The sequence below is a fragment of the Syngnathus scovelli genome, unplaced genomic scaffold (genome assembly GCF_024217435.2).
Source record: "Syngnathus scovelli strain Florida unplaced genomic scaffold, RoL_Ssco_1.2 HiC_scaffold_290, whole genome shotgun sequence".
Classification (NCBI taxonomy): domain Eukaryota; kingdom Metazoa; phylum Chordata; class Actinopteri; order Syngnathiformes; family Syngnathidae; genus Syngnathus; species Syngnathus scovelli.
In genome coordinates this window covers 19,701-30,000 of record NW_026061382.1, presented here as the reverse complement: position 1 = coordinate 30,000, position 10,300 = coordinate 19,701, and positions in this window count along the sequence as shown.

Below are 10,300 nucleotides of genomic sequence, written 5' to 3'. Positions count from 1 at the left end.
AGCTGCGCCCCGTCCGAGTCAGACTCGGTCGTTGCGGCCCCCCCGAGCCCGCACGCCTCACGCGGAGGGGTCATACGCCCCGGCGGCCACGATAGACGCCTCCCGCTTCGCGGTGGTCGGGAAGGCGTGTGCGGATATGTGCGGAGGTTGGGACTCGGGCGTGGTCTTTGAGAAATCGGTTTCGCGGTCGACCGGCGCGGCCGGCGGACGCCCACGTGGCGTGCCGCAAGTCGGATCGCGCGCTCGGCCTCCGTGGATGGCCTCTGGGTGAGGTTGAGCCGGGGCGTCTCGGTTTCGCTGCCGTACGGTTCGCGCTAGGCCTGCGCGGGCGGCGCGGGGCGCGCGCTCGCGCGGCGGCCGTAGCGCTGGAGTGCGACCCGCAAGTGGGGAGGAACCGTCCACCCAACGCCGGCGGTAGCCGGGGCCGGTGGGGGCCCTACCAAGGCGGGTCATGGGCGCATGTCGGTCAGGTTATAAGAGTGTTTTTTTCGCTCCGGGCTAGAGCCGGGTGAGGTCGTCTCGAACCACGTGCCTGAAGGCCGCCTCGCGCCGGATTCGGCCCCGCTCATTCGTCGGAGTGACCGCCCGACGCGGGCATCGCTAGATTAGCCGTGGCCCCGATCCTTCCCCATCGACAGCCTTTCGCCCCCTGTGCTCCGGCCTGTTAATAGAGGCGGCCGGTACCCCTTCCTTGGATGAGAGAGAATCCTTAACGGACCATTCGCAGATTTTCGCCCGGCCTCTGTTTACCGAGGCGGCCGGTACCTCCGTCTGCCTTGGATGGACCGCATCCGCAGATTTTCGTCCGGCCTTAGCTTAAGGAGACGGCCGTTGCCTCCACACCTTGGAGATGATATTCGCTCCGGGCTAGAGCCGGGTGAGGTCGTCTCGAACCACGTGCCTGAAGGCCGCCTACGCCGGATTCGGCCCCGCTCATTCGTCGGAGTGACCGCCCGACGCGGGCATCGCTAGATTAGCCGTGGCCCCGATCCTTCCCCATCGACAGCCTTTCGCCCCCTTCGCTCCGGCCTCTGAGGCGGCCGGTACCCCTTTCTTGGATGAGACAGAACCCTTGACGGGCCGTTCGCAGATTTTTGCCCGGGCTTTATTTACCGAGGCGGCCGGTACCTCCGTCTGCCTTGGATGGACCGCATCCGCAGATTTTCGTCCGGCCTTAGCTTAAGGAGACGGCCGTTGCCTCCACACCTTGGAGATGATATTCGCTCCGGGCTAGAGCCGGGTGAGGTCGTCTCGAACCACGTGCCTGAAGGCCGCCTACGCCGGATTCGGCCCCGCTCATTCGTCGGAGTGACCGCCCGACGCGGGCATCGCTAGATTAGCCGTGGCCCCGATCCTTCCCCATCGACAGCCTTTCGCCCCCTTCGCTCCGGCCTCTGAGGCGGCCGGTACCCCTTTCTTGGATGAGACAGAACCCTTGACGGGCCGTTCGCAGATTTTTGCCCGGGCTTTATTTACCGAGGCGGCCGGTACCTCCGTCTGCCTTGGATGGACCGCATCCGCAGATTTTCGTCCGGCCTTAGCTTAAGGAGACGGCCGTTGCCTCCGATCCTCCGGGCTAGAGCCGGGTGAGGTCGTCTCGAACCACGTGCCTGAAGGCCGCCTACGCCGGATTCGGCCCCGCTCATTCGTCGGAGTGACCGCCCGACGCGGGCATCGCTAGATTAGCCGTGGCCCCGATCCTTCCCCATCGACAGCCTTTCGCCCCCTGTACTCCGGCCTGTTAATAGAGGCGGCCGGTACCCCCACCTTGGATGAGCCAGAATCCTTGACGGACCATTCGCAGATTTTTGCCCGGGCTTTGTTTACCGAGGCGGCCGGTACCTCCGTCTGCCTTGGATGGACCGCATCCGCAGATTTTCGTCCGGCCTTAGCTTAAGGAGACGGCCGTTGCCTCCGATCCTCCGGGCTAGAGCCGGGTGAGGTCGTCTCGAACCACGTGCCTGAAGGCCGCCTCGCGCCGGATTCGGCCCCGCTCATTCGTCGGAGTGACCGCCCGACGCGGGCATCGCTAGATTAGCCGTGGCCCCGATCCTTCCCCATCGACAGCCTTTCGCCCCCTGTACTCCGGCCTGTTAGTAAGGCGGCCGGTACCCCCTTTCTTGGATGAGCCAGAATCCTTGACGGACCGTTCGCAGATTTTTGCCCGGCCTGTGTTTAAGGAGGCGGCCGGTACCTCCTTCCTTGGATGACCCACTACCCTTGACGGGCCCATTCGCAGATTTTTGCCCGGCCTGTTAATAGAGGCGGCCGGTACCCCCTTTCTTGGATGACCTACTACCCTTGACGGGCCATTCGCAGATTTTTGCCCGGCCTGTGTTTAAGGAGGCGGCCGGTACCTCCTTCCTTGGATGACCCACTACCCTTGACGGGCCCATTCGCAGATTTTTGCCCGGCCTGTTAATAGAGGCGGCCGGTACCCCCTTTCTTGGATGACCTACTACCCTTGACGGGCCATTCGCAGATTTTTGCCCGGCCTGTGTTTAAGGAGGCGGCCGGTACCTCCTTCCTTGGATGACCCACTACCCTTGACGGGCCCATTCGCAGATTTTTGCCCGGCCTGTTAATAGAGGCGGCCGGTACCCCCTTTCTTGGATGACCTACTACCCTTGACGGGCCATTCGCAGATTTTTGCCCGGCCTGTGTTTAAGGAGGCGGCCGGTACCTCCTTCCTTGGATGACCTTCTACCCTTGACGGGCCATTCGTGGATTTTTGCCCGGCCTGTGTTTAGGGAGGCGACCGGTCCTCCGTAACTTGATCGGATTTCCCTTCCGGCCTGAGTTTATGGAGGCGGCCGGTCCTCCGTAGCTTGATTGGATTTCCCTTCCGGCCTGTGTTTATGGAGGCGGCCGGTCCTCCGTAGCTTGATTGGATTTCCCTTCCGGCCTGAGTTTATGGAGGCGGCCGGTCCTCCGTAGCTTGATCGGATTTCCCTTCCAGCCTGTGTTTAAGGAGGCGGCTGGTCCTCCCCGGTCGGTTGCCAAGCGACCGGGACCCGCAAGTGGGCAGGAACCGTCCACCCAACGCCGGCGAGCCGGGGCCGGTGGGGGCCCTACCAAGGCGGGTCTAACTTCAGGCGGTGCAAACGGGGGAGGGGGGTAAGGACGGCTGCCGGGAGCAGACAGCCGTCCCCGGGAGGGGGTAGTAGCTTCGCGGCGGCCGCCGGGAGCAGACGGCCGTCCGCGGATTCTGCCAATGCCTGTAGGACTTTGAATATTTCACAGCCGTGCTGTGGCACTTAGAAAATTTTTCAGAGATGTGGCACTTAGAAAGTTTTTCAGAGATGTGGCACTTAGAAATTTTTTCAGAGATGTGGCACTTAGAAATTTTTTGAGAGATGTGGCACTTAGAAATTTTTTGAGAGATGTGGCACTTTGAAAATTTTTGAGAAATGTGGCACTTAGAAAATTTTCTCTCTCTCTCTCTGGAAGTGCCGTGCCTTCTTCAGTTCTGCTATCCGAGCAGGGGACGCTTGCTGGCGGCCGTTACCAGCGCTCGGACCAGGCCCAATTGATTTGCATGGAAAACAATTGCGTCCCCCATGCTCGTTCTGACTATATTTTGCGAAAGGGGGGTAAAGTGATGAGTACACTAAGTGGGGGGACCAACCCATGTACTCTAGAAAAAGTACATGGGTTGACAAAAGACCAGTTGGTAATGCACCCCTGGTACCCCAACCCCTGGTACCTTTAGGCACTTAGAAAAAATTTCGCCCAAATTTGGAGGTCGCTCCAGGGGAAGAGGCCGAATTTTCGCCTATTACGGCCGACCGCGGGAACCAGCCGAGGCGGACGCTTTTCGGCGCAAGAGCCGTTGGCACTTAGAAAATATTCGCTAAACTTCAAAGGACCTCCAGGGGAAGAGGCCGAATTGTCACTTTTTCTGGCCGACATCGGGAACCAGCCGAGTCGGACTCTTTACGGCGGAGCAGCCGTTGGCACTTAGAAAATATTCGCCAAACTCGGCCGGACTTCCAGGGGAAGAGGCCGAATTGTCACTTGTTCTGCCCGACATCGGGAACCAGCCGAGTCGGACACTTTAAGGCGGAGCAGCCGTTGGCACTTAGAAAATATTCGCCAAACTTGAACGGACCTCCAGGGGAAGAGGCCGAATTTTCACCTGTTCTGGCCGACATCGGGAACCAGCCGAGTCGGACGCTTTAAGGCGGAGCAGCCGTTGGCACTTAGAAAATATTCGTTAAACTTGAAAGGACCTCCAGGGGAAGAGGCCGAATTGTCACTTGTTCTGGCCGACATCGGGAACCAGCCGAGTCGGACGCTTTACGGCGGAGCAGCCGTTGGCACTTAGAAAATATTCGCCAAAATGTTCCGGACCTCCAGGGGAAGAGGCCAAATTTTCACTTGTTCTGGCCGACTGGGTGAACCGGCCGAGGCGGACACTTTACGGCGGAGCAGCCGTTGGCACTTAGAAAATATTCGTTAAACTTCAACTGACCTCCAGGGGAAGAGGCCGAATTTTCACTTGTTCTGGCCGACATCGGGAACCAGCCAAGTCGGACCCTTTACGGCTGAGCAGCCGTTGGCACTTAGGAAATATTTGCCTTAACTCGGCCGGACTTCCAGGGGAAGAGGCCGGATTTTCACTTGTTCTGGCCGACATCGGGAACCAGCCGAGTCGGACACTTAAAGGCTGAGCAGCCGTTGGCACTTAGGAAATATTTGCCTTAACTCGGCCGGACTTCCAGGGGAAGAGGCCGAATTTTCACTTGTTCTGGCCGACATCGGGAACCAGCCGAGTCGGACGCTTTACGGCGGAGCAGCCGTTGGCACTTAGAAAATATTCGTTAATCTTGAACGGACCTCCAGGGGAAGAGGCCGAATTTTCACTTGTTCTGGCCGACATCGGGAACCAGCCGAGTCGGACTCTTTACGGCGGAACAGCCGTTGGCACTTAGGAAATATTCGCCGAACTCGGCCGGACTTCCAGGGGAAGAGGCCGATTTTTCACTTGTTCTGGCCGACATCGGGAACCAGCCGAGTCGGACTCTTTACGGCGGAGCAGCCGTTGGCACTTAGGAAATATTTGCCAAAATGTTCCGGACCTCCAGGGGAAGAGGCCGAATATTCACTTGTTCTGGCCGACATCGGGAACCAGCCGAGTCGGACACTTTACGGCGGAGCAGCCGTTGGCACTTAGGAAATATTCGTTAAACTTCAACTGACCTCCAGGGGAAGAGGCCGAATTTTCACTTGTTCTGGCCGACATCGGGAACCAGCCGAGTCGGTCTCTTTACGGCGGAGCAGCCGTTGGCACTTAGGAAATATTCGCCGAACTTGGCCGGACTTCCAGGGGAAGAGGCCGGATTTTCACTTGTTCTGGCCGACATCGGGAACCAGCCGAGTCGGACACTTTACGGCGGAGCAGCCGTTGGCACTTAGGAAATATTCGCCAAAATGTTCCGGACCTCCAGGGGAAGAGGCCGAATTTTCGCTCGTTCGGGCCGACATCGGGAACCAGCCGAGTCGGACACTTTAAGGCTGAGCAGCCGTTGGCACTTAGGAAATATTCGCCTTAACTCGGCCGGACTTCCAGGGGAAGAGGCCGGATTTTCACTTGTTCTGGCCGACATCGGGAACCAGCCGAGTCGGACTCTTTACGGCGGAACAGCCGTTGGCACTTAGGAAATATTCGCCGAACTCGGCCGGACTTCCAGGGGAAGAGGCCGATTTTTCACTTGTTCTGGCCGACATCGGGAACCAGCCGAGTCGGACCCTTTACGGCGGAACAGCCGTTGGCACTTAGGAAATATTCGCCTTAACTCGGCCGGACTTCCAGGGGAAGAGGCCGGATTTTCACTTGTTCTGGCCGACATCGGGAACCAGCCGAGTCGGACTCTTTACGGCGGAACAGCCGTTGGCACTTAGGAAATATTCGCCGAACTCGGCCGGACTTCCAGGGGAAGAGGCCGATTTTTCACTTGTTCTGGCCGACATCGGGAACCAGCCGAGTCGGACCCTTTACGGCGGAACAGCCGTTGGCACTTAGGAAATATTCGCCTTAACTCGGCCGGACTTCCAGGGGAAGAGGCCGGATTTTCACTTGTTCTGGCCGACATCGGGAACCAGCCGAGTCGGACTCTTTACGGCGGAACAGCCGTTGGCACTTAGGAAATATTCGCCGAACTCGGCCGGACTTCCAGGGGAAGAGGCCGATTTTTCACTTGTTCTGGCCGACATCGGGAACCAGCCGAGTCGGACCCTTTACGGCGGAACAGCCGTTGGCACTTAGGAAATATTTGCCTTAACTCGGCCGGACTTCCAGGGGAAGAGGCCGGATTTTCACTTGTTCTGGCCGACATCGGGAACCAGCCGAGTCGGACTCTTTACGGCGGAACAGCCGTTGGCACTTAGGAAATATTCGCCGAACTCGGCCGGACTTCCAGGGGAAGAGGCCGATTTTTCACTTGTTCTGGCCGACATCGGGAACCAGCCGAGTCGGACTCTTTACGGCGGAACAGCCGTTGGCACTTAGGAAATATTTGCCTTAACTCGGCCGGACTTCCAGGGGAAGAGGCCGGATTTTCACTTGTTCTGGCCGACATCGGGAACCAGCCGAGTCGGACTCTTTACGGCGGAACAGCCGTTGGCACTTAGGAAATATTCGCCGAACTCGGCCGGACTTCCAGGGGAAGAGGCCGATTTTTCACTTGTTCTGGCCGACATCGGGAACCAGCCGAGTCGGACCCTTTACGGCGGAACAGCCGTTGGCACTTAGGAAATATTTGCCTTAACTCGGCCGGACTTCCAGGGGAAGAGGCCGGATTTTCACTTGTTCTGGCCGACATCGGGAACCAGCCGAGTCGGACTCTTTACGGCGGAACAGCCGTTGGCACTTAGGAAATATTCGCCGAACTCGGCCGGACTTCCAGGGGAAGAGGCCGATTTTTCACTTGTTCTGGCCGACATCGGGAACCAGCCGAGTCGGACTCTTTACGGCGGAACAGCCGTTGGCACTTAGGAAATATTCGTTAATCTTGAACGGACCTCCAGGGGAAGAGGCCGAATTTTCACTTGTTCTGGCCGACATCGGGAACCAGCCGAGTCGGACGCTTTACGGCGGAGCAGCCGTTGGCACTTAGGAAATATTTGCCTTAACTCGGCCGGACTTCCAGGGGAAGAGGCCGAATTTTCACTTGTTCTGGCCGACATCGGGAACCAGCCGAGTCGGACCCTTTAAGGCTGAGCAGCCGTTGGCACTTAGGAAATATTTGCCTTAACTCGGCCGGACTTCCAGGGGAAGAGGCCGATTTTTCACTTGTTCTGGCCGACCGGGGGAACCAGCCGAGTCGGACACTTTACGGCGGAGCAGCCGTTGGCACTTAGGAAATATTCGCCAAAATGTTCCGGACCTCCAGGGGAAGAGGCCGAATTTTCACTTGTTCTGGCCGACCGGGGGAACCAGCCGAGGCGGACACTTTACGGCGGAGCAGCCGTTGGCACTTTGAAAATATTCGCCAAAATGTTCCGGACCTCCAGGGGAAGAGGCCGAATTTTCACTTGTTCTGGCCGACCGGGGGAACCAGCCGAGGCGGACACTTTACGGCGGAGCAGCCGTTGGCACTTTGAAAATATTCGCCAAAATGTTCCGGACCTCCAGGGGAAGAGGCCGAATTTTCGCTCGTTCGGGCCGACCGGGAGAACCAGCCGAGGCGGACACTTTACGGCGGTTGAGCCGTTGGCACTTAGAAATTATTCAGACTTCCATAAACACACATCGGCCTTTTGCCGTCACTGCCCGGGATGGGCACCGTGGTAGCTAGGACAGTTCGTGTGACAGCTTCCGCTGGCACTTAGACAATTTTTAAAATGAAAATAAACAGTTCTGCACATACGTGCCGACTATATTTTGCGAAAGGGGGGTAAAGTGATGAGTACACTAAGTGGGGGGACCAAGTACATAAAGCCTACCCCTGGTACCTCAGAGAGGCCGAATTGACACATTTTGTGTCCGACCGCGGGAACCAGACGAGGCGGACGCTTTTCGGCGCAAGAGCCGTTGGCACTTAGAAAATATTCGTTAATCTTGAACGGACCTCCAGGGGAAGAGGCCGAATTTTCACTTGTTCTGGCCGACATCGGGAACCAGCCGAGTCGGACGCTTTACGGCGGAGCAGCCGTTGGCACTTTGAAAATATTCGTTAAACTTCAACTGACCTCCAGGGGAAGAGGCCGAATTTTCACTTGTTCTGGCCGACATCGGGAACCAGCCGAGTCGGACGCTTTACGGCGGAGCAGCCGTTGGCACTTAGAAAATATTCGTTAAACTTCAACTGACCTCCAGGGGAAGAGGCCGAATTTTCACTTGTTCTGGCCGACATCGGGAACCAGCCGAGTCGGACGCTTTACGGCGGAGCAGCCGTTGGCACTTAGAAAATATTCGTTAATCTTGAACGGACCTCCAGGGGAAGAGGCCGAATATTCACTTGTTCTGGCCGACATCGGGAACCAGCCGAGTCGGACGCTTTACGGCGGAGCAGCCGTTGGCACTTAGAAAATATTCGTTAATCTTGAACGGACCTCCAGGGGAAGAGGCCGAATATTCACTTGTTCTGGCCGACATCGGGAACCAGCCGAGTCGGACTCTTTACGGCGGAACAGCCGTTGGCACTTAGGAAATATTCGCCGAACTTGGCCGGACTTCCAGGGGAAGAGGCCGGATTTTCACTTGTTCTGGCCGACATCGGGAACCAGCCGAGTCGGACACTTTACGGCGGAGCAGCCGTTGGCACTTAGGAAATATTTGCCAAAATGTTCCGGACCTCCAGGGGAAGAGGCCGAATATTCACTTGTTCTGGCCGACATCGGGAACCAGCCGAGTCGGACACTTTAAGGCTGAGCAGCCGTTGGCACTTAGGAAATATTCGCCTTAACTCGGCCGGACTTCCAGGGGAAGAGGCCGGATTTTCACTTGTTCTGGCCGACATCGGGAACCAGCCGAGTCGGACACTTTAAGGCTGAGCAGCCGTTGGCACTTAGGAAATATTTGCCTTAACTCGGCCGGACTTCCAGGGGAAGAGGCCGGATTTTCACTTGTTCTGGACGACCGGGGGAACCGGCCGAGTCGGACACTTTACGGCGGAGCAGCCGTTGGCACTTAGGAAATATTTGCCAAAATGTTCCGGACCTCCAGGGGAAGAGGCCGGATTTTCACTTGTTCTGGCCGACATCGGGAACCAGCCGAGGCGGACACTTTACGGCGGAACAGCCGTTGGCACTTAGGAAATATTCGCCAAAATGTTCCGGACCTCCAGGGGAAGAGGCCGATTTTTCACTTGTTCTGGCCGACATCGGGAACCAGCCGAGTCGGACCCTTTACGGCGGAACAGCCGTTGGCACTTAGGAAATATTTGCCTTAACTCGGCCGGACTTCCAGGGGAAGAGGCCGGATTTTCACTTGTTCTGGCCGACATCGGGAACCGGCCGAGTCGGACACTTTAAGGCTGAGCAGCCGTTGGCACTTAGGAAATATTCGCCTTAACTCGGCCGGACTTCCAGGGGAAGAGGCCGGATTTTCACTTGTTCTGGCCGACATCGGGAACCAGCCGAGTCGGACACTTTAAGGCTGAGCAGCCGTTGGCACTTAGGAAATATTCGCCTTAACTCGGCCGGACTTCCAGGGGAAGAGGCCGGATTTTCACTTGTTCTGGCCGACATCGGGAACCAGCCGAGTCGGACTCTTTACGGCGGAACAGCCGTTGGCACTTAGGAAATATTTGCCTTAACTCGGCCGGACTTCCAGGGGAAGAGGCCGGATTTTCACTTGTTCTGGCCGACATCGGGAACCAGCCGAGTCGGACTCTTTACGGCGGAACAGCCGTTGGCACTTAGGAAATATTCGCCGAACTTGGCCGGACTTCCAGGGGAAGAGGCCGATTTTTCACTTGTTCTGGCCGACATCGGGAACCAGCCGAGTCGGACTCTTTACGGCGGAACAGCCGTTGGCACTTAGGAAATATTTGCCTTAACTCGGCCGGACTTCCAGGGGAAGAGGCCGAATTTTCACTTGTTCTGGCCGACATCGGGAACCAGCCGAGTCGGACTCTTTACGGCGGAACAGCCGTTGGCACTTAGGAAATATTCGCCGAACTTGGCCGGACTTCCAGGGGAAGAGGCCGATTTTTCACTTGTTCTGGCCGACATCGGGAACCAGCCGAGTCGGACCCTTTACGGCGGAACAGCCGTTGGCACTTGGGAAATATTTGCCTTAACTCGGCCGGACTTCCAGGGGAAGAGGCCGAATTTTCACTTGTTCTGGCCGACA